Raw genomic sequence first — 24,460 nt, 5'->3', positions numbered from 1 at the left:
GCCCAGCGGATCAAGTAAACCCTATATCACACCCAGGGTCAGGCATACCATTTGTGTCTCACCCAGCTGTCCAAGTGGACCCCTAGTTTGTCATACACCAAATGCTAAGACTAAGGATCAGATGTAGGGGGTGATTCTGATTCTGGCGGGCGGCGGAGGCCGCCCACCAGAATTCCGCCCCCATTATACCGCTCCGCGGTCAGAAGACCGCGGAGGGTATTATGAGTTTTTCCCTGGGCTGGCGGGTGGTCTCCAAAAGACCGCCCGCCAGCCCAGGGAAAAACTCCCTTCCCACGAGGATGCCGGCTCGTAATCGAGCCGGCGGAGTGGGAAGGTGCGACGGGTGCAGTGGCACCCGTCGCGTATTTCAGTGTCTGCAAAGCAGACACTGAAATACTTTGCGGGGCCCTCTTACGGGGGCCCCTGCCGTGCCCCGCCATGAACAGGATGGCGGTAGGGGGGGTCAGAATCCTCATGGCGGCGGAGCGCGCTCCGCCGCCATGAAGGATTCCCCCGAGCAGCGGTAAGTCGGCGGGAGCCCGCCGACTTGCCGCTTCTGACCGCGGCTGAACCGCCGCGGTCAGAATGCTCGTGGGAGCACCGCCAGCCTGTTGGCGGTGCTCCCGTGGGCGGTGGCCCTGGCGGCCACCGGCCGCCAGGGTCAGAATGACCCCCGTAGTGTCTTACCTACTGGCAATGGCTTCAGGATGGACCTCCGCCCAGCGGATTCAGCAGAACTTTAAATCAATTGCAGGATCTGCTCACCTCTCTTTATATGCGCAGATGTGAATCCTTCCTTCGGCTGCAGTCTAGGCTTGGAAGATCAATCTCTCATGGCTGGCTTACCAAAATGTTGCTTGAATGTGGATTCACCTTAAAGAAATGAAAGATAAGAGGCGTGTGCAAAACAGGAAAAGTTGGTTTAATTAAACTCAGCGCAGTACTGAGTCGGGGTCTGATGACTGTTTCTCAAAGTTACAGAGTTCTGAGAGATCTTTTATACAATTCTTGAAGGGTTATAAAACAATTCTATACATTCTTTGCAGAACGGAATCTGGGCCTAGTAGTGCAGTTGCAACCCAGACCATCTGATAAAGTGCTCAGGTGGGACTCGACTTTGTGTGGACAAAATGCGGGCCAGTAGGTAACATGTCCAGTTGTCTGGCATGAAGAGCACGTGATCACGGCTTGTTTTGTGTGTGTTGCGTGCTGACTGGCAGGGTGTTCCGTTTATGGTGTTTTTGAAACGCATGCCCAAACAAATGTGGTTTATTGGGGCCAATCTCCTACAACTATTGTGATGTAGCTGCCCATCTGAGGGATCTATCTGGGTTTTTCCAGTTTGAGTGTTTGTCTATGTGGTACACGTCACCCCACCTATGATCAATCAGTAGCTTTAGGCCTAGGTCATAGGGCTTGACTGACCGGGCATTTCTGACTTAGGGTTGATGGGTATGTCATGTTGGGGTGATGCGAGTTCGTTGTTATGCTGGCACATATCATGGCGTACATTAACATAGTTTTTAGGCAAAATAACAAATTTATTATGAAACATTATTACAAAGCCAGTGGGCCTCACCTAATTATTGTACAAAATATGTATTAAAGACAATAGGTTTTTAAGGATGGGTTTCTAATACACTGCTAAAGACTTTAGACAGGTAGTTTGCTGCATGGAATTTCACAGTTTAGTGTAGTGGGCAAGTGTTAGGTGTTGCTGACCTATGCTAACAAACTGTAGGGATAGAAGATAAGTACTAAAACTAGACTAAGGGGGTTATTACAACTTTGGAGGAGGTGTTAATCCGTCCCAAATGTGACAGATATACCACCAGCCGTATTACGAGTTCCATAGGATATAATGGACTCGTAATACGGCTGGTGGTATATCCGTCACTTTACCGTCACTTTTGGGACGGATTAACACCTCCTCCAAAGTTGTAATAACCCCCTAAATCTCTTCTAGGCTCTCTGAGGAGAGATAGTATTTTTGTTTGTCAACTATAACTTTGTACGCATTTGTACTTTTATGACTGCATGCCGGATGGAGGCTTTGTGGAAAGCTTTGCTCAGTACAATTGGCTTACATTGGTCATGGTGATAAACCAATGTTAAAAGCTATATGCCTGATTGTTTATTGTTTTTTAATACATGGAATCTCTTTGATTACTTTCGTAGGGAAGGGTTTTGATGTTGGTTACCTCCTCGGACAAACATGAGTATAGAAGATTTGCACTGCGAGAATCCTTGTTAAGGCCTGTTAGGGGGAGATACTATTTTCCTATGCCAACTATAACTTTGTATACCTTTTCTAATAAGACTGTATGCCTGATGGTTGCCTCGTGGGAAAGCTTGTGCTCAGTATTTCAGTATAGTAGGCCTGAATTTGTTATGGTGCCAATTATAACAGCTTGGAGCCATCCTCCGCCACAATGCTCGTGTGTCTAGGACGGCTCCAAGCCATCATTGCACGCAAGACAAGAAATCCCTCTGGTATGGGCACCAGAAAGCCCTCTTTTGTGGGTACCAGAAGGATTTCCTTTTGCTAAAAACAGCCTCTAGGGTTGGAGAAGACCTTCCCCAGATCTCAAGGCTGTTTTTTTTTTTCAGTGAAATGAAGATCGCTGATGTCATTCCATTGAAAACTAAAGTGAAATGAGACGATTGGCTCTTTTCACTTTCACTGCATAGGTGCTCATGGGGTTACGTCAGCCCCCCACCCGCAACAATGCAGACGGGAGAGGTATCATTGGAAAGGAGAGACTCTTCCCTTTCCAATGGTACCCTTTCCTAGTGTACACCTGCTTGAGGATCGCCACAGATACGTGACAGCCCACTAGACACCAGGCAATTATTGTTTTTTTAAAGAGCAGTAGGGGCTCCCCACAATGGGCATTGCCGTGCCTCCATCCCAAATAAAATCTTTCTGCCCTCCTGGGAGGCAAATGAGGCAATATCCCCCTGATCTCCCCCCTAGGGGAGGCAAAAAGCCCACCAGGCACCAGTGATTATTTTTTATAGAAAAGTTTAGGGGTAGGGGCTGCCCAGAATGGGCATGACAATGCCCCCACCCCTCCAAAAATAGACACAGTCTTTCTGTCCCTTGAAGGAAGAAAGCCCACTAGACACCAGGGATTTTTTTCTATAAAGGAACAGTGGGGCTGCCAACTATGTGCTTGGCCATGCACCCACTTCAAATAAATAGGGACAAAGTCTTTCTGTCCCCCCGGGGGATAGGTGAGGGTAATTATCCCCATTTGTCCATCTCGAGGGTGGGGGGGGGGGGGAGGGGTTAGAAAGTTCACTAGATGCCAGGGAGTAATTTTGTTTAAAAAAATAGTGGTGGGAGCTGCCCACCATGGGCATGGTCAATCCCCTCCATCACAAATAAATGGGGACAAAGTGTTTCTGCACCCCTGGGGGGCAGATGGGGGTATTTAGCCCCAATCCCTCTGGTGGGCAGACAACCTACGAGACACCAGGGATTTTTTTTTTAAATATAGGGGTGGGGGGGCTGCCCACCACCATGGGCATGGTTATGCCCCCACCCAAACTGAAGGGGGCACCAGTCTTTCTGATCAACCCTGTGGGCTATAGCATCTCATCCCACTGGCAAACAAGAGGACATTTGCCTCTTTTGAGTGTTGATTTTACATTTAGGCCATGAGAGCTTTGATAACTTTCAATATCGTCCCGCTTGCAATAGTGAACAGTTGCACTTTTTGGGCTTGGGTAAGCTGCCATCTAGAAAAACCTACCAGACCCAGGCACTTATGAAAACTAGACATCTGGGGGAGTCCAGGGTGGTGTGCTTCACATGCACCCACACCATTTACCTACCCATAATTCCCTGCAAACCTTAAATTTGCCTGAAGTTGCACATTTTTCCTATATTTCTGTGATGGCATCTTCTGAAATCTACCAAAACAAAAGGATGATGGATGGAGTGCTGAACAATGCAAACACTCACCCCCAGTCACAGATCTGGGATTAATCCATCATTCTTTTGCTCACCATGCCACCCCAGTTTGGAGCCAGCCATATGCAAATCAGTCTTGACCCTGTTCCTCATGGGAACAGTCCAGCCCGAACTGCCAAGCCCTTCTTTTTGCATCTTCTGAAATCCACAGGAATCCACAAAATTCCCACCACACAGCATTGACCCACATGTGCTGATAAAACTCTGCCCCACTTGTGTGACTGGGCCTCATGCTAGTGACAAGAACTAATCCAACTGAGGTAAATAGGAGTTTCCACAAAAGAGCTCACAGAAAATGCATGATTTCAGGCAAGGTTTGATGTTTGCAGGGCATTGAGAGGAAAAAAATAAAATAATTGGAAACAAGCAAGTCTCACCATCCAGGATCCCCTGTCTGTTTTTCAAAAATGTACAAATTGGCTACGTTTCTCTAGGGGCCGACTGAGCTACAGCCAAAAATATAGAGCTTCACACATCAGACAAAGAGTGTCAGTTTTTGGTGGAAAAATGTGCTGTGTCCATATTGCATTTTGTGCTGTTTTCTGTTGTAGGCACTAGGGGCCAGATGTAGAAAAGAAACATTTTGCTACTTGCAAATAGCGAGTCATAGCGACTCGCTATTTGCAACTCGCAAAATGTTATGCAGTACGGTGTCTCAGACACCGACTGCGACTCGCTATGGGGTCGCAATGACCCACCTCATGAATATTCATGAGGTGGGTCGCAAATTGCGGCCCCATAGCGAGTCAAGGCACTCGCAAACATGGAGGCCTGCTGTAGTCAGCAGACCTCCGTGTTCGTGACTGCTTTAAATAAAGCAGTTTTTTTTTTTTTAAGTGTAGCCCGTTTTCCTTAAAGGAAAACGAGCTGCACTTAAAAAAAAAAAACGAAACCTTTAGTTTCGGTTTTTTTTCAGGGCAGGCAGTGGTCCCTTGGACCACTACCTGCCCTGAAAAAAATGTTTGGGGTCCATTCACAAACTGGAAGGGGTCCCATGGGACCCCTTCCAATTTGCAAGTGGGTTACCATCCACTTGAAGTGGATGGTAACTGCGATACCATTTGCGACCGCGTATTGCATACCACTCAGACTCGCAAATAGGAAGGGAACACCCCTTCCTATTTGCGAGTCGGAAATGCATTTTGCGAGTCGGTCCCGACTCGCAAAATGCATTTCTGCATAGGAAACTCACATTTGCGACTCGCAAACGGCAATTTTTGCCTTTTGCGAGTCGCAAATCGTTTCCTACATCTGGCCCCTAGGTCTACTCACCCAAGTGAGGTACCATTTTATTGGGAGATTTGGGGAAATGCCAGGTGGAAGGAAAATTGTTGCTCTCTGCAGATTCTTGAACTTTCCATCAAAGAAATGTGAGAAAAATGTAAATGTGTGTTTTAGTCAATGTTTGATGTTTGTAGGGGATTCTGGGTAAAAAATGTGGTGAGAGCCACACAAGTCAGCCCACCCTGGATACCTCTAGCGGGTCAGTTATTGGTGGAAAAATGTAATGTGTTCCTGTTGCATTTTGGGCCGTTTCTTGTCGCACGCACTATGCTTCCCCACAAAAGTGAGGTACCATTTTTATCTGGATACTTCCAGGAGCATGAAATAGTAGAGCATTTATTATTACTAATGGCAATTGCTGCATTTGTTCCTTGCAAATGTAATCCAGTGTACAAGAAAGATGACATTTTGAAAAATTCCCTCCAAATCATGTGCCAGTACTGGTGCCCACAAATTCAGAAATGTAGAAATACCCACTACTCCTAAAGTCTATGGGGGTCATTACGAGCCGCCCGCCAAGCGGTAACCGCCGTGCGGCCGCGCTCCCGCAGCCCCCATTACGACATCCCAGCTGGGCCGGCGGGCGCAAACCAAGTTTGCGTCCGCCGGCCCAGCGGGGATGAGTCCGCAACATAGGAGCCGGCTCCTAATGAAGCCGGCTGTGTTGCGGCCGTGCGACTGGTGCAGTAGCACCCGTCGCGCTTTTCACTGTCTGCTATGCAGACAGTGAAAAGCTGGCCGGGGCCCTGTTAGGGGGCCCCAGGACACCCCTTACCGCCAGCCTCTTCCTGGTGGTGCAAACCGCCAGAAATAGGCTGGCGGTAGGGGTGTCATAATCCCCAGGGCAGCACTGCTTGCAGTGCTGCCCTGGTGGATTATCACCGCCGGGGCTAAAACGGCGGGAAACCGCCGGCCCCGGCAGTGCAACTGCGGCGCTACCGCCGCGGTCGTAATGAGGGCCTCCGTACCGCCAGCCTGTTGGCGGTACGGACGCTACATTACCCCTAGCGGTATCCGACCGCCAGGGTCGTAATGACCCCCTATATATTGATACCCATTTTTCACTCTGCCTGTTCCGCTATAAGAATTGGTCTATACTCGGTACTCAATGAAAAACTATTGCACTGAGCAGTTCAGATGTTTTGCTCTGGGTACATTGGGTTCTTGGTGAACCTACAAATCCTATATATCCCTGCAACCAGAATGGTCTAGGGGATGTAATTGTATACTGTTTTTGTGAATCGGTCATCAAGTCAAAGCATTACAGGTTAAAATGTTGTCATAAATGGCAATTTTTCCCTACTCATTTTCAATATTTCTCTATTTCAACAGTTATTTTCCTTGTGAAAACCTTGAGGGATTTACACATATGACCTCCTGCTGAATTTGGAACTTTATCTACTTTTCAGAGGACTATAGCTTTTCTGGATCACCCATGGGTTTCATACTGGTTTCCACCAGACTGGAAGTAGGTTGCGATCACAAAAAGTGGAGAAAAAAACTGTGGTACAGAATTAGGTTATTGAATTCAGGTCTGCATTCGGGGGTGCCTGGGTGGGACCGGACACCCCCAAACCAAGAGGAACGCGGTGGCGTGAGGCCGCATGAAAGAAAGCGGAGTGGCACCCCAGCACAGCAGGAGAGACGCTCATTAGATATGCATATGTCCCACAAGGCATTGCGAGGCCAACGTCATTCTGAGCTGAGTGCAGTGCAGCGTCCCCACAACGCAACGTTTGTGTTCCACCCTAGGTTGGGTGGGACAAAGGAATCATAACCCCTCAAGGGTGCCAAACGCAAGCCTCTTAGAACTTTTGTGCTTCGTTTGCGGGACTGCACCCTCTATGGGTGTAGGATGGTACTACTCCAGATTAATCAAGGGTATGATGTTGCACCAGGTTAATCCAGTGTAATCAAGAAGTAATATAAAAGTAATTTTAACTTTTTTAAGTATTTAAACCTGTCTCTATATGTTTTTTCTAATGCTAATTTGCGTAATGAGACTGATAACCACTCGCTTGCACAGTAGATGCGCTAATATTCTGCCAGATTTTGATGCTCTCACTCTACAGTACAGGTAAATGTTGCATTGGGATACAAGGCATTGTTTTGCCATGTGCGTTGTTTGATTATATTTCCCCTGGGCGAGACATGAGAGATTACACAATGTCATCCAAGGGTAATTCTATCAATTTGTGTATATTTGCAAATTGTTGCATAGTATTGAGTAGTGTATATGTGTAATAAAAATACTTGTACTTTATCAAAAGAAAAAGCTTGTGAATGAGGATTTCTAGCCCACACCTCCTCCCTTGAGTAAGCCTTGGATTTCTCTGCAACGCTACCCTATGAGAGACAAGCACTACAATGGGGTGTTTGGTTTCCAGTGGTGGTCATGTGCAGACCCATTACTTGTGCAGGCCACACAACTAATGACCCACCTTCCAACATTTGGGGGGTTATTCTAACTTTGGAGGAGGTGTTAATCCGTCCCAAAAGTGACGGAAAAGTGACGGATTTACCACCAGCCGTATTACGAGTCCATTATATCCTATGGAACTCGTAATACGGCTGGTGGTATATCCGTCACTTTACCGTCACTTTTGGGACGGATTAACACTCCTCCAAAGTTAGAATAACCCCCTTGGTGTTCAGTGGCGGGAAACATAGTATTCCCTTCCGGTATGCATTTATGGCACTTGATAAGTCCAGTTTTGCCACACATTACCTATGCAGTAATGAGCAAAAATGAGAGTGCAAGGCTCTGAGAAGGGTTCAAAGGTTTGGTCATGTGAACTAAAAGTATAAGAAAGGAAAGCCCCCATGCACACATATATGTCAAGGGAGGAAATGAAGAGTCAATGTTAAACTTTGTTGTTATGACTTGTTTACCTGCACAAGAGATAGGAAGCTAGGGGGGGACTTTCCAAGAAATGTTCACGGAGTGTTTTAGGCCAAAGTGTAACCTTTTGAACTCTAACACGACACACACTAGGTCTGCATGAGGAGGGGTTTTTCTCTAAAGGTTTAGCGACAGCAACTGATATGGACACCACGGACTGGGGTGTAGGGGTGGACCTGACTTCATGGTTTAGGAGGTGGTTAGGGGCCCCCAGGAAATTCCTACACTTGTGAAGGGTAGGACCAAGATCCAAAGGGAGGGGGCCCCGGCTAGCCATTCTCCCTATAGAGCTTTTGCTTTCCCGCCACTGGCGCAGGCTAACTCCACTGGAAGGGTGGGGAAGGAGATTTCATCCCCACAGGTAGTGACACCCTCAAGGAGCTCTCACGGTGGGGAACCCCGCAAAATGTTTCCATGGTGGGGGAAGGGTGCAAGGAAGTTGTGATTTCCTTGCTCACCCCAGGTTATCTGGTGGGTGGAGGGTGAGTGGCCCAGGGGTGACCCATGGTGGTGGGTGGCCCCAAAGTAAGTGTATTGTTAGCCCCTAGGTTCGCTAGGCAGGCTATGTAACTAACCATGAGGAGTTCCGAGGGAGTTAGTGGTGGGCCCTGAGGTGTCAGGGTAGGGTAGGAGGATACTCAAAGGAACCAAAAGTATGTCATCCTTGAGAAAAGATAGTTAGAACCTGAGGTGGTGGTTGAGTTGGTGCCCAACCGACTGACTAGTCAGGTAGGTCCATTGGGGTCAGACCCCAGGACAAAAGGAAGGGGGCAGGGGGCCATGTCTGTTAGAGGGCACTCTGAGCTGACGATGAGTGACAGGCTGCAGATGATTTTGCTTAGCAGACCACTGCGTGGGGCACCATTGTTGTTGTCACAGCTCCAGGGTGAGCCCGGGGGGCCTGTAAGGAGGCAATGGCTTGGGGGGTGTCCCCTCAGCAAGGTGCCAGAGCAGGTCTGACTGCATTGGCACAGTTAACAATCACCTGGAGACAGGTGGGGCCTTTCTTAAGTGAGGGGACCATGTGCTCCTGGGAGACAGGTGGGGCCTATCTTAAGTGAAGGGACCCTGTGCGCCTTTGCAGGGTGCGCTAGCTAACCAGGGATCTGGAGGATCTCCTGAAGTGAGGGTGCGAGACCTAGAGGGCCCAAGGAAGTGGGCCTGGGTGAAGCTGACCCATGGCCCGCGGGTCCTCCAATGGTACTCTAGGGGATAGAGCTCGTTCCCTAGAGAAGATAGGGGCTAGGCCCTGTTTTCGCAGTGTAGAACAAAGGTAGAGTCTAGGTCCCTAGGGTGGGTTCTGTGTGGAACTACCAAAATGGTGGAAGGGAGTTGTGGGTTGCCTTACGAGGCATCCACAGTGCTCCTCCTCCAACACTGCTGGTGCGGCAGTGAGGCTGGACTGGTATCTTTTCAGGGAGTGCGGCTCAGGGGCGCCTCTCTGTGTGGGAGGGGTACCGAACGTCCCGAGTGTGCTGTTCGTCCGTGTGGAAAGGCAGTTGTCCCTAATGGGTGGTGACAGCAAAGACCCCAGCAGCATGCTGAGGGTGAGGGTCCAATGAATCTGCATTTTTCAGGATGTAGGGAACCAAAGGAAATAGGGTACTGGATGGGATAAACCTCAGAAGGGAGACCAGCCAGTGGCCCAAGAAGTAGGTTCTACATCTACCCAATGTGGAGGCAGCAGTGCAGAGGCACTGTACTCTTGTCCAAAGGAGGGGAGGGCATAGTGTTGCACGACCCTGGGCAAGGGTAGGCCTAAGTTTTCTCTGACCATGTAAGGTGATCTTGTGGTTTGGCAAAGGAGGTGGACTTGTGGCCGATGACCAGCGTAAAGTATTGGGGGTCGCCGACAATTGGCGAGGGAGTTGTCTGGTCAGAACCCTTCAATACTTGTTATCACTGACCAGAGGAAGACTACCCATGTGTGGTGGCTACTTCTTCCCCATAGGAATCAGGTGGTGCAGCGTGTGTGAGAGGACGGTTCTGACCATCACGCTAGTACATGTCAACATCAGTGTGCTTACTGTCTTTTCACTGTAGGGCACTCCATTCAATGTCAATAGGAAAGAGTGGCCTGGGGCATAACTTAGGTCCCCTAAGGCCCACAGAGACCAGAGTCACACCAATGTACACTATAACCTATATGAAAAGAATGATGCAGTAGGTTGCAAGAGCATAGTTGTACAACTTATGGGTCACGCAGGAATGTCACCTTTCTCTGACTCAGCTCAGTATTAGGATCAGATACTGTTCTATCAAGCTGCCTGAGCAGGGCCTTCAGGGCATCAGCCAGCTGTCAGCCCCTGCCAGGAAATGGGTGGAGAAGCCCGAAAAGGAGTGTTAGGAATTAGGGGCTGAGTGTCAGAGCACAAGTGGCCCAAACTCCTGGAGGACGCCATTTTGAACTATCCCAGAAGACTGTGCAGGAAGGAGGGGACAGGGGGAAAGAAATGATGTGGCACATCTGGATTGGCCAGAGGTGTAGGTCTTATTGACACTTCTGCCCCTACTTAAAAGGTCCTGCACAGGGGAGAGCTCTCTCTCTCTTGGCTTTGCTTCACTGCGAGGCCGCATGAAAGGAAGCAGAGCGGCTCTCCCTGGCACAGCGGGAGAGCTGCTCATATGCATATGTCCCACAAAGCCTTGCTAGGCCCACTATCATTCTGAGCTGAGTGTTCAGCTTGCAGTGGCCCCAGGAGGAAGAGGTCAGCACCAACCAAGTGCCCATTGCCAGGGGGAGCTGCAAGAACAGCGCGGTGTCCCCCCAATGCAACGTTTGTGTCCCCACACTAGGTTGGGTGGGACAAAGGAATCATAACATCTCAAGGGTTCCAACATCATGCCAAGCACAAGTGTCTTTGAACTTTAGTTCTTTGTTTGTGGGACTGCACTCTGTAGGGGTGTAAAATGGTATTACATCAGATTAATCAAGGGTATGATGTTACACCAGGTTAATCCAGGGTAATCAAGAAGTAATCTAAAAGTATTCTTCACTTTTTAAAGTCTTGAAACCTGTGTCTATGTTTCTTGTAATGCTGATTTGTGTAATAAGACTGATAACCACTCTCTTGCACAATAGATGTGCTTATATTCCAGATTGTGGTGCTTTCACTGTATATTACAGGTAAATATTGCATTGGGATACCAGGGATTGTTTTGTCATGTGGTTTGCTGGATTACATTTCCCCTAGGGGGAGACATGAAAAATTGCACAATGTCATCCAAAGGTAATTCCATCAATTTGTGAATATTTGTAAATTGTTGCATAGTATTAAGCAGTGTGTGTGTGATAAATAATATTTCTGTTGACATAAGTCAGATCTGTCTATTACGAAAACCTAACATAAACACATCAGGCTTGACATATTGATTGTGAAAAGCATATGTTAAAATTAACAGACATTTAAGGGTGGATTGGTATTTCTCTGTATTAAGGCCAACAGTTAAGTATTTTATTGCATGAAATATCAGATTACCTTTGTACTGAATGACAGACCCTGGGGGGGGCGAAGATTTGCAGTGAAATAATTATTGCTAGAATCTCTGTTTAGATGCCAGCCAGGCTCTTGTAATACAAAAATCATTAAATATTATTTACACCCCTATATATAAATTTATATACATAACATTTATGTCCAGAAAGATACTTACAGCTCTTTTCTGCCATTGGTCTGTCTGTGTTCCATTTACACTCTGCTTCAATGGATGACAGTGAACTGCATGGAGTAATGGTTCAGTCTGCATTAGTCATTGGCTTTTTTCCCTTTGAATTATGGTGTTTGTTCATCATGTGTGTACATCCACCTAAAAAGAATGTGATTCAGTATCAGGGCTGGTTGCAGAGTGCTTTAGTTTTGACGGTTTTTTTTTATAGTTCCTGTTTGAAATTGGATTACTGTTTGAGAGGGGTGAAACCCTACCCAAGCAGAAACCACAATTTTTGCAGGGTGAAGTAAAAAACAAACCCCAAACTAACAGGTGCTTAACCCTGTAGTAGCTTGGCACAACAGTCAGGCTTAACGTAGAGGCAATGTGTAAAATATGTATGCAGCACTTCAAACATAAATAAAGTGAAAACAACACAAGAAAAATCCCACACCAATTTAGAAATATAAAGTAAAATGCAGTAATGATTTGAGATCAAAACAACAAAAATCCGATCAGTAGAACTGGAGATATGCAATTTTAAAGATTTAAGTAAAAATAGTGCCTACAAACACAAAGTGCTAACTGTCGTTATCTGGTCGCCCTGCACTGGAATAAAGTAACAAGTTCAGGCCAACTGCAATGGAACGTGGGATGGGGACAGGTTCCAAGTAAGGCCTGATGAACAAAGTACTTTAAGTCCTGGTTTGCAGAGTGTTGTGAGACCTCACATCAAGGATGCATTCTGCAGCAGTGGTTCCGTGGAAGCTGGGGGCTGTGATGCAGAGTACTGCGTAATCGTCAAGGATGTCATCAACAAGGGGTTTGTGATGCGAAGGTCTGTTCCGAGGTTGCCTCACACAGCAACAGTTCTGAAGGAACTGAGGGCTGCGATGCGAGGTCTGGCATCAGGGATGAGTCACGTTGTGGTCTTTCCGAAGCAGAGCCGCAAAGATATATATCGTGCTTCAGTGGTTCTGCATACAGGACTACAGCTGGGCTGGATTGATGATGTCCCTTCAAGGAACTAGGGCACCACCAAACATGGAAGTGAAGCTGCCCCCAAAGAACATAAAACAAAAAAAAGTCTTCTGGGTCAAAGAATCCATGATACCAGGAGAACTTACCACATTTTTCACAAAAACCTCCTAGCTGGGTCTAAATTATCTTCAGCTAGAGTGCAAGGCCATCTTGTGTTTTTATGATTGTGTTTTGTGGGATGAAAAATGTTAAAAGAAACACTTTAAGACAAATTGGTTTTATTTTTTTAAAACAATATCTCTGACTCATAACATTTTCCAGCCAATAAAAAAAAAAATACTTAAAAGACAAGTTTTTTTGTTAACCAACATGTCTCTGGCTCTTTTCACATTTTTCAGCCTACAAAATGCAATAATAAAAATTATATAAAAAGAAAGAATTACTGAAATATACATATGATTAAAAATATAGGTGATTTTTGAAGAAGGATGATAGATCTGCTTTTAATATACCGATATGCTCACCCTTTGATAAATCCAATAGGAGTACTTTATTATTTAGGTATTATGACTCTTTGACAAAGTCGGTAGGTCTCCCTGAGTGAAGATAGGACTTGCGAGACCAACCACAATCTGCGCATGCCAGAAAGCCATGTGCAACTTGAGGTTGCTTGCCTGTGAGGGGTTTGTGTTATGCACAGTAATAAAGCTGATAAAAACAAAGGTTAACATGACAGTAGAGTTAATAATTGTCATTAAATCATATTCTACATGAAAAAACCTTACATATTCACTGAAACCATAAGATAAAGGAGCATTGTAACTAAGTGAAAATTTCAGTGACAGCGTAACATTTTAAACTAAAAAAACAACTGAAATTCACCAGTCATAGTTATCTCAAGTAACCAGAAGTTCTGCCCTAAAGTAACTATAACTCACACTGTTGCCATGCACTGCTAATTACCTTACATGTTACATCGCTCATGAAATGATCTATGACATCATTGACAACACGACTGCAACATCTGAAGTTATTGATGACAAACCTGTGCATGGCAGGGGTTTGAGTTATAGCTACGTTAGGGCATGAATTTTAGCTACTAGGGATAACTTTAACCGGTGAAATCGGTTGTGAACCAGGCATATTTTTAAAAAATTTGGACACTTTTGGAGATGGGTTGAAAGTTTGTGACAATTTTTGTCTGTTGTTTATGTTTTGTTTGTGCAGAAAAGCTTCTTGTCAACTCCTGTTCCATACCGTGAACAAAGCTACAGGTGAAACGTGTTGGACGAGGAGGTGCACGCTGCCAATAATGTGATTTTTGAATTTGGAGTGTGCAGGTTGGAGTCCGGATCTCTTATCTCTTATGTGGCTTCCAGACATATATATATGCTCAAAACAATAAATTACATTTATATATTTATATTAATTTGTAATTATTGGGAAGAAGAAAAAATCTATGTATATATATATATTTATTATATATTAATATATATTTATATATTCAAACACCAGAACTGTAAGCGGCATGCTCCTACTGCGAGTGCTAGCATGAGGGGAGCAGTTCACTACCCCTTACAAACGTTTATATCAAAGAGAATACCGCTGCACACCCGGACACTTCAATCAGCAATGTTCTTTTAATACAACAATCTACACCACAATGCGTTTCGACATCAAGTGGTTCTGGACACTTTTAGTTCTCCTAGACATGCCTTATATATAGTCCAAGGCATTATGGGATTTGTAGTGCAAGTGCAATTGCAACCTGCCCTTATTCATAACTAAAAAATGCTTTGTCACTATACATATATATTCACTTTTAAACAACTTTCAAACTTTGCCATACCTTCAGTCATCCCAAACATCTTAGGTCACTGTGAACTCTCCCGTCCTTCATCCAGTTCATCCATATAACAGGTGCACATTTCCACCACTACAAACAACAGCTCACATCTTCCCTTTAATAATCCACTTCAATTTTCCTATCCCTTTCAATAAAATACAGTAAGTGCATGCGATCTCAAAGAAAACTAACTTAATATTATTGCCACAACTTATCCACAAGGAAACAAAAGAAGAAAAAATGTTTAAACTATGTACTAACTTGTTAACCTTTACCCTTGAGTTTGGGAGTGGCGTACAACTCACCACAAAGCATTTAATGTCTTTTCAGCAGTAGTAATAGCTATATAATTGCACTTTACAAGTACAATCTCAAGAGATGTGCAGTCTCCACAAAGTGACCTTCTCAGCGAAGACTTGGAGTTGTGCAGGGAATGTAACTTTTTTCAAGGTTCTGTTTGAAAATAACATATTTTCTGAACCTATTTAATGCACTGGTTGATTTTTGACAACTAAGTGATTTTTAGACACTTCTATAATCTGCTTCTTTGAAGATCAATTTCCTTCAAGTTTCTTACTCAAAGATCCCCTAGGCTTCAATAAGAATTGCTTGATTTCTTGGTTTTCTTGCTTTTAACTGTTAACTGTATAGAGAAACATTACATTTAGGCAGTAAAGTGGCATAGGGTTAGCTCTGCTAGATCTAGAAATCATGTTGATGGATTCCACAGGAATGCGGCAGGCAAGTTTGAATCCAAGACCCACTTACTTACCTGAAAATGTCAACAGAAAGAGGGCGAAGCGCCACAGACAGTATTATGAATTACTTTCTCCTATAGGGAGGTTTATGTATTGCACTGAACAATAGTGCCGCAACTGTATCCTCCTCTGGAGCTTCCATTGCATCCTGCAACAATTTCACAACTGAAGAGGCTTTAAAGATTATTTATGCAAATATGACATCAAATATGTGGCCCCTCCTCTGAGTAACAGGTGCTACTTGCAAATATATAAAGAAGTAAAAATGAGTTTACGAAGAATCAAACATGGCCACACGTGCCTTCGAACCAAACATTGCATAATGAATACATATATGTTCATGTGAACTTTGTATAACTTCACAAACTTAACTAGCAAGCACAGGATTTATAATCCTACATTTTGGGACCTTGCCTTCAGAGAAAATAGGTGTGAAATAAATGTAGCACATTAAATAAATCTGTTGTTTTTAGGTCAAAGCTTAGACAGTGTAACTGTCAAGTTGTGTAAAGACTTATTGGTAATATTCTGAAAGCTTCCCTGGGAATGCAATACGCCCCTTGCTTACCAGTGACTTTGTGGTTTGTAACGCACATTTGCTTGCTTTTTATTTGCTAGCTTACTTCGTTTTAGGCAGTCCAGCATGTATTTGTCTCTCCCGTGGATCATAGCCTGTTTATTGTATTCGTCCATGAGTGTTCGCTTTCTGTAAACAGACCCTTACATATTGTTCTTATCTTGTCGCATTAGCTGTGCATTCAAAGACAAGAGTTGAATGTCAGGCTCTGTCTTCCAAGGAAGCTTGGTGTTTGTTTTTCTTTCTCTGGATACTGGGGTGAGAAAGGAAAGGTGTTTTCTAGCACACAGCAAAATTTCAATGTCTATGAATGAACTGTGCAAACATGTAAGAATACAGAAGAATTAGGAAAGCACATATAAAGTAATTTTGTTTCTAATTCTGAAACACATATTTTAATATGATCAAAACAGTACAATAAGCAATGCCATTTCCACACATTATCGTTTGTGCGCTATATAGTTTTATCAGTAAAACTGTGTGTGCAAATGTAATGGTCATTTTAACTGAAAATATATTGTCTGTAATGGTAGTGTGCTACCACACTATGCATATTACACTTTATGCCATTCCACTCTACCCAAATCTACTCTATACTATTTCATTCTATGACACTCTACTCAACTCTGCTTCACTCCACTCACTTCCAATCTACAACATGTCACTGTATGACACTCCACGCCACTTCACTCTATCCCACTTCAGTTTCAGACACGCCACTCTATGACACTCTACTCCTCTTAACTCTAGGCCAACCTACTCTACTCTATGACACTCCACTCTATGGCACTCTATTTTATGACACATCGCTCTACACCATTGCATTCTATGAAAGTCTACTCTAGGACACACCACTCTACAAACCTCCACTCTATAACACTCCACACCACTTTATTTAGCGCTGACACTTTGCTCCACTCTATGCTGCACCACTCCACTCTACTCCACTCCACAGCATTCCCCTCCATGCCACTCCACTCTACAACACGTTACTCCACTCTACACTGCACTACTCTATGTCTCTCCACTTTATGCCCCTCCACGCTGACATTCTACTCTGCTCTGCTCTACTCCACTCTATTACGCTCCATGCCACCTCACTCTTTACCACTATTTGCCACTTCAGTTGATGCCACTATACTCCTATTTATGCCACTCCACTCTACACCTCTTTACTCCACTCTACATCACTTCAAACCACTCCAACCTACAATACTTTATTCCAGTCTATGCCTCGCCACTCCACTTCATGCCACTTCATTATACAACACTTTACTGCACTCCATAACTCTCCACTCGAAACCACTATATGATCCACCATCCTGCGCCCTACCACTCTACGTCACTCTTTAACACTCTACTCCACTCTATCTCACTCTACTCTACTCTACTTCACTCTATGCCATTCCACTCTACATCACCATACTCCTATCTCTGCAATTTCCTCTACACCAATTCAAGCAACCACTCAAACTCTATGCCACTCCAATCTACAACACTTTACTCTACTCTATGAGAGTCCACTCCACGGCACTTTGCTCTATGACATTCCACAACACTCTACTCCACTCTGTGCCACTCAACTCTACAACACTCCAATCTACACGAAACCACTCCACTGTACGACACACTATGCTACTCAACTCTAGGACACTCTATGCCACTCCCTCAATGACACTATACTCTGCTCTACATCCCTATACTGTACGCACCTCCAGTCTACACTCTTAACTCTATGCCTCTACACTCTACGTCCCTACACACTACTCCACTTTACTCTATGACACTCCACTCTACAGCACTTCACTCCACAACACTCTATACCACTCTATGCCACTCCACTCTATGACACTTCACTCCATTCTACTCCAACATTGCACTCTGCACCACTCTACTGTACAGCAGTCTATTTTACTCCACTCTACCCTATGCCAATCCACTCTACCAGACTCTACTGTACCCCATGCCACACCATGACATGGTTCTCCACTCAACACCAATCTCCTCTAAGAAACTCTCCTTCACTTTATGCAATTCCCTCTATGCAACTCCATGCCCCTTTACTCCAGCCTACACCTCTCCACTCTATGACACGCTACTTTATGACATTCCACTTCACTCTACAACACTCTACTCCCCCCAAACTCTTTGACACTCTATGTCCTGGCACTCTAACCCCCTCCACTCTACAACACTCCACTTTTCAACATGCCACTCTATGACACTCTACTCTACTACACTCCACTCCACTTTACAACACTCTGGCCCTAGTTATGACACTAGCGGTATAACCCACCTATGTCACTCCACAATATTCTACGCTACTTAACTTCTTCTATGCCACTTTACTCCACTCTATGCCTCTCCACTTAACGCCATTCTACTCTACCCCACTCCACTCTACTCTGTGACACACAATTCCACTTCACTCTATGCCTCTCAACTCTACACCACTCCACTCATGACAATCCACTCTATGACACTTAACTTCACTCTATGTCACTCTATGACTCTATAAACAACTCTTTATCACTCCATTCTATTCCATGCTACTTAACTTCCTCTACCCCACTTTACTCCACTCTATGCCTCTCCTTCTACACCTTTCTACTCAACCCCACTCCACTCTACTCTGTGACACACTATTCCACTGTACTCCACTACTCAAGTCTACGCTATACTCCACTGTATGCTACTCTATGCCACTCCACGACATCCTTCTTAACTCTACGCCACCCCAGTCTTCTCTACTCTATGCACTTCTACTCTACACCCTTCCACTCTATTCAACTCTTGTTTACTCCACACTACACTACTCAACACCAATCTCCTCTAAGATACTCTCCTTCACTTTATGCAATTCCCTCTATGCAACTCCATACCCCTTTACTCCAGTCTACACCTCTCCAGTCTATGACACGCTACTTTATGACATTCCACTTCACTCTACAACACTCTACTCCCCTCAAACTCTTTGACACTCTATGCCCTGGCACTCTAAGCCCCTCCACTCTACAACACTCCACTTTTTAACATGCCACTCTATGACACTCTACTCTAATACACTCCACTCCACTTTACAACACTCTGGCCCTAGTTATGACACTAGCGGTATAACCCACCTACCGATGCGACGATGGTTGCCAAAAGACCGTCGCATCGGCTACCATCCATCCACCAAATTATGACCACAGCCGGTCTTCTGCCACAAGAAGGGCAGAAATCCGGCTGTGGCCATACTGGCGGATGGTGGTAAGGTGGCTCTGCTACCACCAGCAGCGCCACGCCAGTAGACCCCCGCCGTCTGTATCATGACACATGATACAGCCTAGCAGTGTTCTGCTGGCCGGCGCTGCTGGTGGTAGCAACCCCCTGTCCGGTTCCCTGCCAGAAGACCCCCTGAATGCAGGTAAGTTGGGCTTCCGACAGGGGAGGGGGGTGTTGTGTGTGTGGGGTTGTGTGCATGAATGTGTGAGTGTTTCTGTGAATGTGACTGTGTGTGTAATGTTGTTTGTGTAGGCATATGCATGTGTGAGAATGCATGTACAAATGGGAATGTGGATGCGTGTCTGAATGTCAGTGTGAATGTGTGTACGGATGTGTGTGAGAATGAATGAATGCATGCATGAATGAATGTGTGTATGCCAGTGTGAGTGAGTGTGTGTATGCGTGGTGTGTGTCTGTGAGTTTGCGTGAATGGGGGTAGGGGATCGGAATGGGGGAGCGTGGATGGAGGAGAGGTGGGGGCATCTGGGGAGTGTTTGGGGGTTGTGAGCCTCCTACCAGTGACAGGGAAGGAATTCCCAGTTACTGGTAGGGTCTACCGCCATGGTTTTCGTGGCGTTGCGAACACCACAAAAACCATGGTGGTAGGCAGACTCAAAATGCCACATTATCACCTACTGCCGGGGTTATAATGACCCCCTCTATGTCTTTTCACTTGACAACACTCTACTCCACTGTGCTCTACACCACTATTTCACTCTACACCACTAAATGCCACTCCACTCTGCAACACTCTATGCCACTCCACTGTATGCTACTCTAATACACTGTATGCCCCTCCATTACCCCTGCACTCAATGGCACTTTACTCCACTCTATGACACTTCACACCACTCCACACCAGGCCACACAACTCTAGGGCATTTTACTCAACTCTATGCTATGCTGCTCCACTTTATGCAAATCAACTCTACACCACTCTACTCATGACAATTCACTCTACGACACTCTATGACACTTAACATCACTCTATGTCACTCCACAATATTCTACGCTAATTAACTTCTTCTATGCCACTTTACTCCACTCTCTGCCTCTCCACTCTACACCATTCTACTCTACCCCACTCCACTCTACTCTGTGACACACAATTCCACTTCATTCTATGCCTCTCAACTCTACACTACTCCACTCATGACAATCCACTCGATGACACTCTATGACACTTAACTTCACTCTATGTCACTCTATGACTCTCTACACAACTCTTTATCACTCCATTCTATTCCATGCTACTTAACTCCCTCTACCCCACTTTACTCCGCTCTATGCCTCTCCCTCTACACCTTTCTACTCAACCCCACTCCATTCTACTCTGTGACACACTATTCCACTGTACTCCACTACTCAAGTCTACGCCATACTCCACTGTATGCTACTCTATGCCACTCCACGACATCCTTCTTAACTCTACGCCACCCCAGTCTTCTCTACTCTATGCACTTCTACTCTACACCCTTCCACTCTATTCAACTCTTGTTTACTCCACACTACACTACTCAACTCCACTCCATTTTACTCCACTGATGTCCACAACACTTCACAACACTGCAGGGCACTCCATTAGAAGGCACTGCACTCCACTCTACAACACTCTACACAACTCTTCAGCACTCTGCTCTATGACACTCCACTCCATGCTATTCTCTTTTATGCTACTAACTTTTATACATGCTGAATGGCAGCCATGCTGGTGTGCAGCATGATTAAAACCCATTGGCAAAGCCACTAGCTCTTGCATATGCAAGAGTGATTGGATTTGTAAATGCTTCTTTTGGGCAAGGAACCTTTCAAAGATTACTTCTATGCTTACTAAATAGTCTCTGTCAGTTGTGGCTTCTCCCAAAAACAATGCACCTAATACACTGCAGTGAAAACACTATCTAGGTGATGGAAGCTTACACCTAATAGCCAAAATCATGACAGTGAAAGACAAATATTATTGTGTTCTTATCTAAAGGATGATTGAGAAAGTCTCAAACCAATGACTGGAGGGGGTTGATCCAAAAAACCAAAGGGCTAAAGCGTGCTAACCCAAAGCCCAATTTCTTTGTATTTTCCATGATAGGTTGGCTTCAGCAGAACTTCAAAAAGAGTGGACAGAACAGAGCAGCCTGATACATGCGACTGGTACACAGCAGTCCTTCACAGCTATCTGGTGTACAAACATCTGACAAATACCAGCATGAGAGGACTGACTGATAGCAACTAGACCCTCACTTTTTTGTACTAAGCAACCTGACAAACAAATACTACTGAGATATCTGGTACACAGCTTTAGAGCTAGCAGTCATCTGAGAAAGCAAAGCCCTCACAGTAGCCAAACCTGCATCATACACACATATCATTGGTACTCTAAAATTATCTAATCTAAAATGGCTGACATGTGCATTCGGACACACATGTATGGCCTCTGAACCACAGTCTAATACACATATCCTAGTGAGACATGCACAGATGGCATGGCGCCTGACATTGGCACTTGAATTGACATTTTGTTCATTATTTTCTTGGTCAAGGGTAACATCAGTGGCACAGAGAGCTTGGGACCCACATCTGGATATACCCTTCACATTTAGGGCGACAAATGCAAAAAGTCACCCTAAGTGGGAAGGGTATGCCTAGACATGGGCCCCGTACTCGCTATGCCACCAGATTCAAGCTAGCCTGCCTGATGAACGGTAATGCCCCGAAACCAGTCTTAGGATGCTTGTTTCTGGTCTGGGGGGAGCTGGCCTAACAGTTCAGGCTGGACTGTTCTCATGGGGAGCAGGGTCAAGGCCAATTTGCATATGGCTGGGTCGAAACTGGGGTGGTGTGGTGAGCAAAAAACTGCAGATTAAACCCAGGTCTGTGACTCCGGGTGAATGTTTGATTTGTTCAGCATTCCATCCATTATCTCTTCTTTTTGCATTCGCTAATTTGGGGAAGAGGGGTGAGAATGCTTCCAGTCATGTGTGATTGCCACTCTAATGAGAATACTGTCTTTAATTCAAGTCAGCTTGTTGTGTAGCCATTTGATGTACAGCTCCATGCACGTTCGTTTAACATACTAGACCGCTGTGCACTTTGCCCTAGATATATTTTATTCAGCTCCGCACTGTTATTTTACAATAACAGTTTTTACGGTCTTGTTTTAATTTCTTCTTTCACACTGTTTAGCTTAGTTCAGCACTGTGTTCTCAAATAATGAATTCTTGACCGCCCTGTGCTTCAGTCAAGGCTACAGTCTGGTACATTGCCGGTAAACGTGGTAGAAGTTTAGTCTCCAGCATTCGAAGAAAATACACATCCTTACATAGGGACATTTTCTCAGAACATCTGCGTGTTAGTTATAAAAACACTTTCTAGTCCTAGTAAACGTCAAGAGGGAGATTCCAGCTAGGGAACCACAACTGTATGCTGAATGCCCCGTTGCAGATGCCGATGCAGATTACAGTCCTTTGCTCAGGTATGAGGGTCGATGTCCTCCCAGGGGAACCTGAAAGTCAGGCTTAGAGCTTAAGATGCTGTGCTCAAAAATATAACTTAGAGAAAGAATAACCTAGCGGCACTATCATAGCCTTATTCTTGTGCTTCACTCTCATCGTCACTATTTTAATATTACTGTGTTGTGTAGTTCTGGTTATTACAGCTCACGCTTTGCTATCTAAAATGCAGTCATTTTATTAAACCAATCTTTAAAACTCATACTGCCTTTATTGTCATTTATATAGGAGACAGCACTGTGTGTGAGAGAACCGGTTGTGACCTGAGTGACCACGACTTCCCTGAGAAGTACTAATATGTCATGTGCTCGGCTGTCCAATTGTCTCTGCCGTTTGGGAGAGATGAGGCACTGCTAGTTAGCCGGAGCAAAACCGGGATTTAGAGCGACAAGTGTCATCCTATGTGGGTCAGACTCAGTCCCCCACACTGTGAATGATCTTGCTGCTCAAAATCCAGTAGTCTGATTAGGATAATGAGAGCCTACGCGACAGGCTTGTATGTGAGGGATGTGAAGGTTCTTCTGGTAGTGTGTGACTCGTAGTATGTGAGTGATGTGGATTGATGTAAGTAGCATGATTGCCTGTATGTGAGGAGCATGAGAATGTTGTCGGCATTTAGGGTGTCTTCCTTCCCTATGTTGAAGGCTTTAACAAGTTTCCTCATGTTTCCATTGAATCCATGGCTGAAAACATGCTGCAGATATATTTTATTTTTAAAACAACAGTGGACAAGTCATTCCTAATCACCGTAGTGCTCTTCCTCTGCTTGTGAGCTAGGATGGTTTACTTTCTATAATGAGTTTGCCAAAGATATGGAGGGGCATTAATGACCCAGGATGCCTATTTATTTACTTCCTAGAACACTTGCCCATGACTGTTGGCAAGCCATTCCAATCCAACCTTCCTGGACCCCCTGTACATATCACTGACTCTCATATCTTGTGCACAGCAGAGAGTGTTTACTGGGGTCTCCAAATACCAGTTAAACCAGTGCCCATTTTATCGACGACATTTTATGACATAATAGGCATTCATTTTGGCAAAAATTTGACCTGTCGTGGTACCTGATAGCCAGCGCTTCTTAAGAGGGCCTTTTCTGGAAGTTTGCCTGTTTTACATATGCATGTTTCACGTGGAGCTCCTCTCTGGTCTCTCTCTCATACTGCCACTGACGTTTCCTGTCAGGAGGGTGGACTTATTGCAAGGAAAGGGTGAGGCAGATGCCTAGAACACTCCCACAGCTAGTTTTAGCAGCTGCACCTACTGGTGTTTAAGGAGATCCTGCCTTGCTCCTTTTACTGTCATTGTATCTTAGTTTATTGCCTTATAGTCAGTACTTTATTAATATGGAAAGAAAGAATGTGCATGTCATGACTAACAAATGCACACAACCTACTCCCAGTCAAGTAAACAATTGTGGATGCTAATGAGCCTTCGTTATGTACTTTATTAGATGAATTGCAGGCTGTACATGCAAATACAGATAACATTCCAACAGAAATCAGAAATATTTGTAAAGATATGGCAAGTCTCTGTATGAAAGTATTAGATGAATTGCAAGCTGTACATGAAAATACAGATAACATTCCAACAGAAATCAGAAATATTTGTAAAGATATGGCAAGTTTCTGTATGAAAGTTTCTGATAACACAATAAAAACCCAAGATAATAAACCAAAAATTAACAGTATGGTACCCATCAAGTCAAAGGT

General features: G+C 44.9%; 1 protein-coding gene across 6 annotated transcripts in view; it reads right to left on the bottom strand.

Annotated features, from left to right (window-relative positions):
• The window catches only part of LOC138246301 (galactoside alpha-(1,2)-fucosyltransferase 2-like), a 142,324-nt gene that overhangs the window by 93,245 nt on the left and 24,619 nt on the right, over positions 1–24,460 (bottom strand). For 4 of the 6 annotated variants that reach the window (XM_069200780.1, XM_069200775.1, XM_069200781.1 and 1 more), the window contains 2 exons: positions 11,820–11,972; positions 766–873 (listed from right to left, as the gene is read on the bottom strand). The gene's annotated coding sequence lies outside the window, so the exon portion shown is untranslated. Of the gene's footprint in view, positions 1–765; positions 874–11,819; positions 11,973–16,021; positions 16,229–24,460 lie in introns of all 6 variants that reach the window. The other 2 variants (XM_069200776.1, XM_069200778.1) reach the window with 1 other exon arrangement.

This window comes from Pleurodeles waltl, chromosome 7, assembly GCF_031143425.1.
Source record: "Pleurodeles waltl isolate 20211129_DDA chromosome 7, aPleWal1.hap1.20221129, whole genome shotgun sequence".
In the NCBI taxonomy this organism is placed as follows: Eukaryota; Metazoa; Chordata; class Amphibia; order Caudata; family Salamandridae; genus Pleurodeles; species Pleurodeles waltl.
This window is presented reverse-complemented; position numbering and strand designations above follow the sequence as displayed.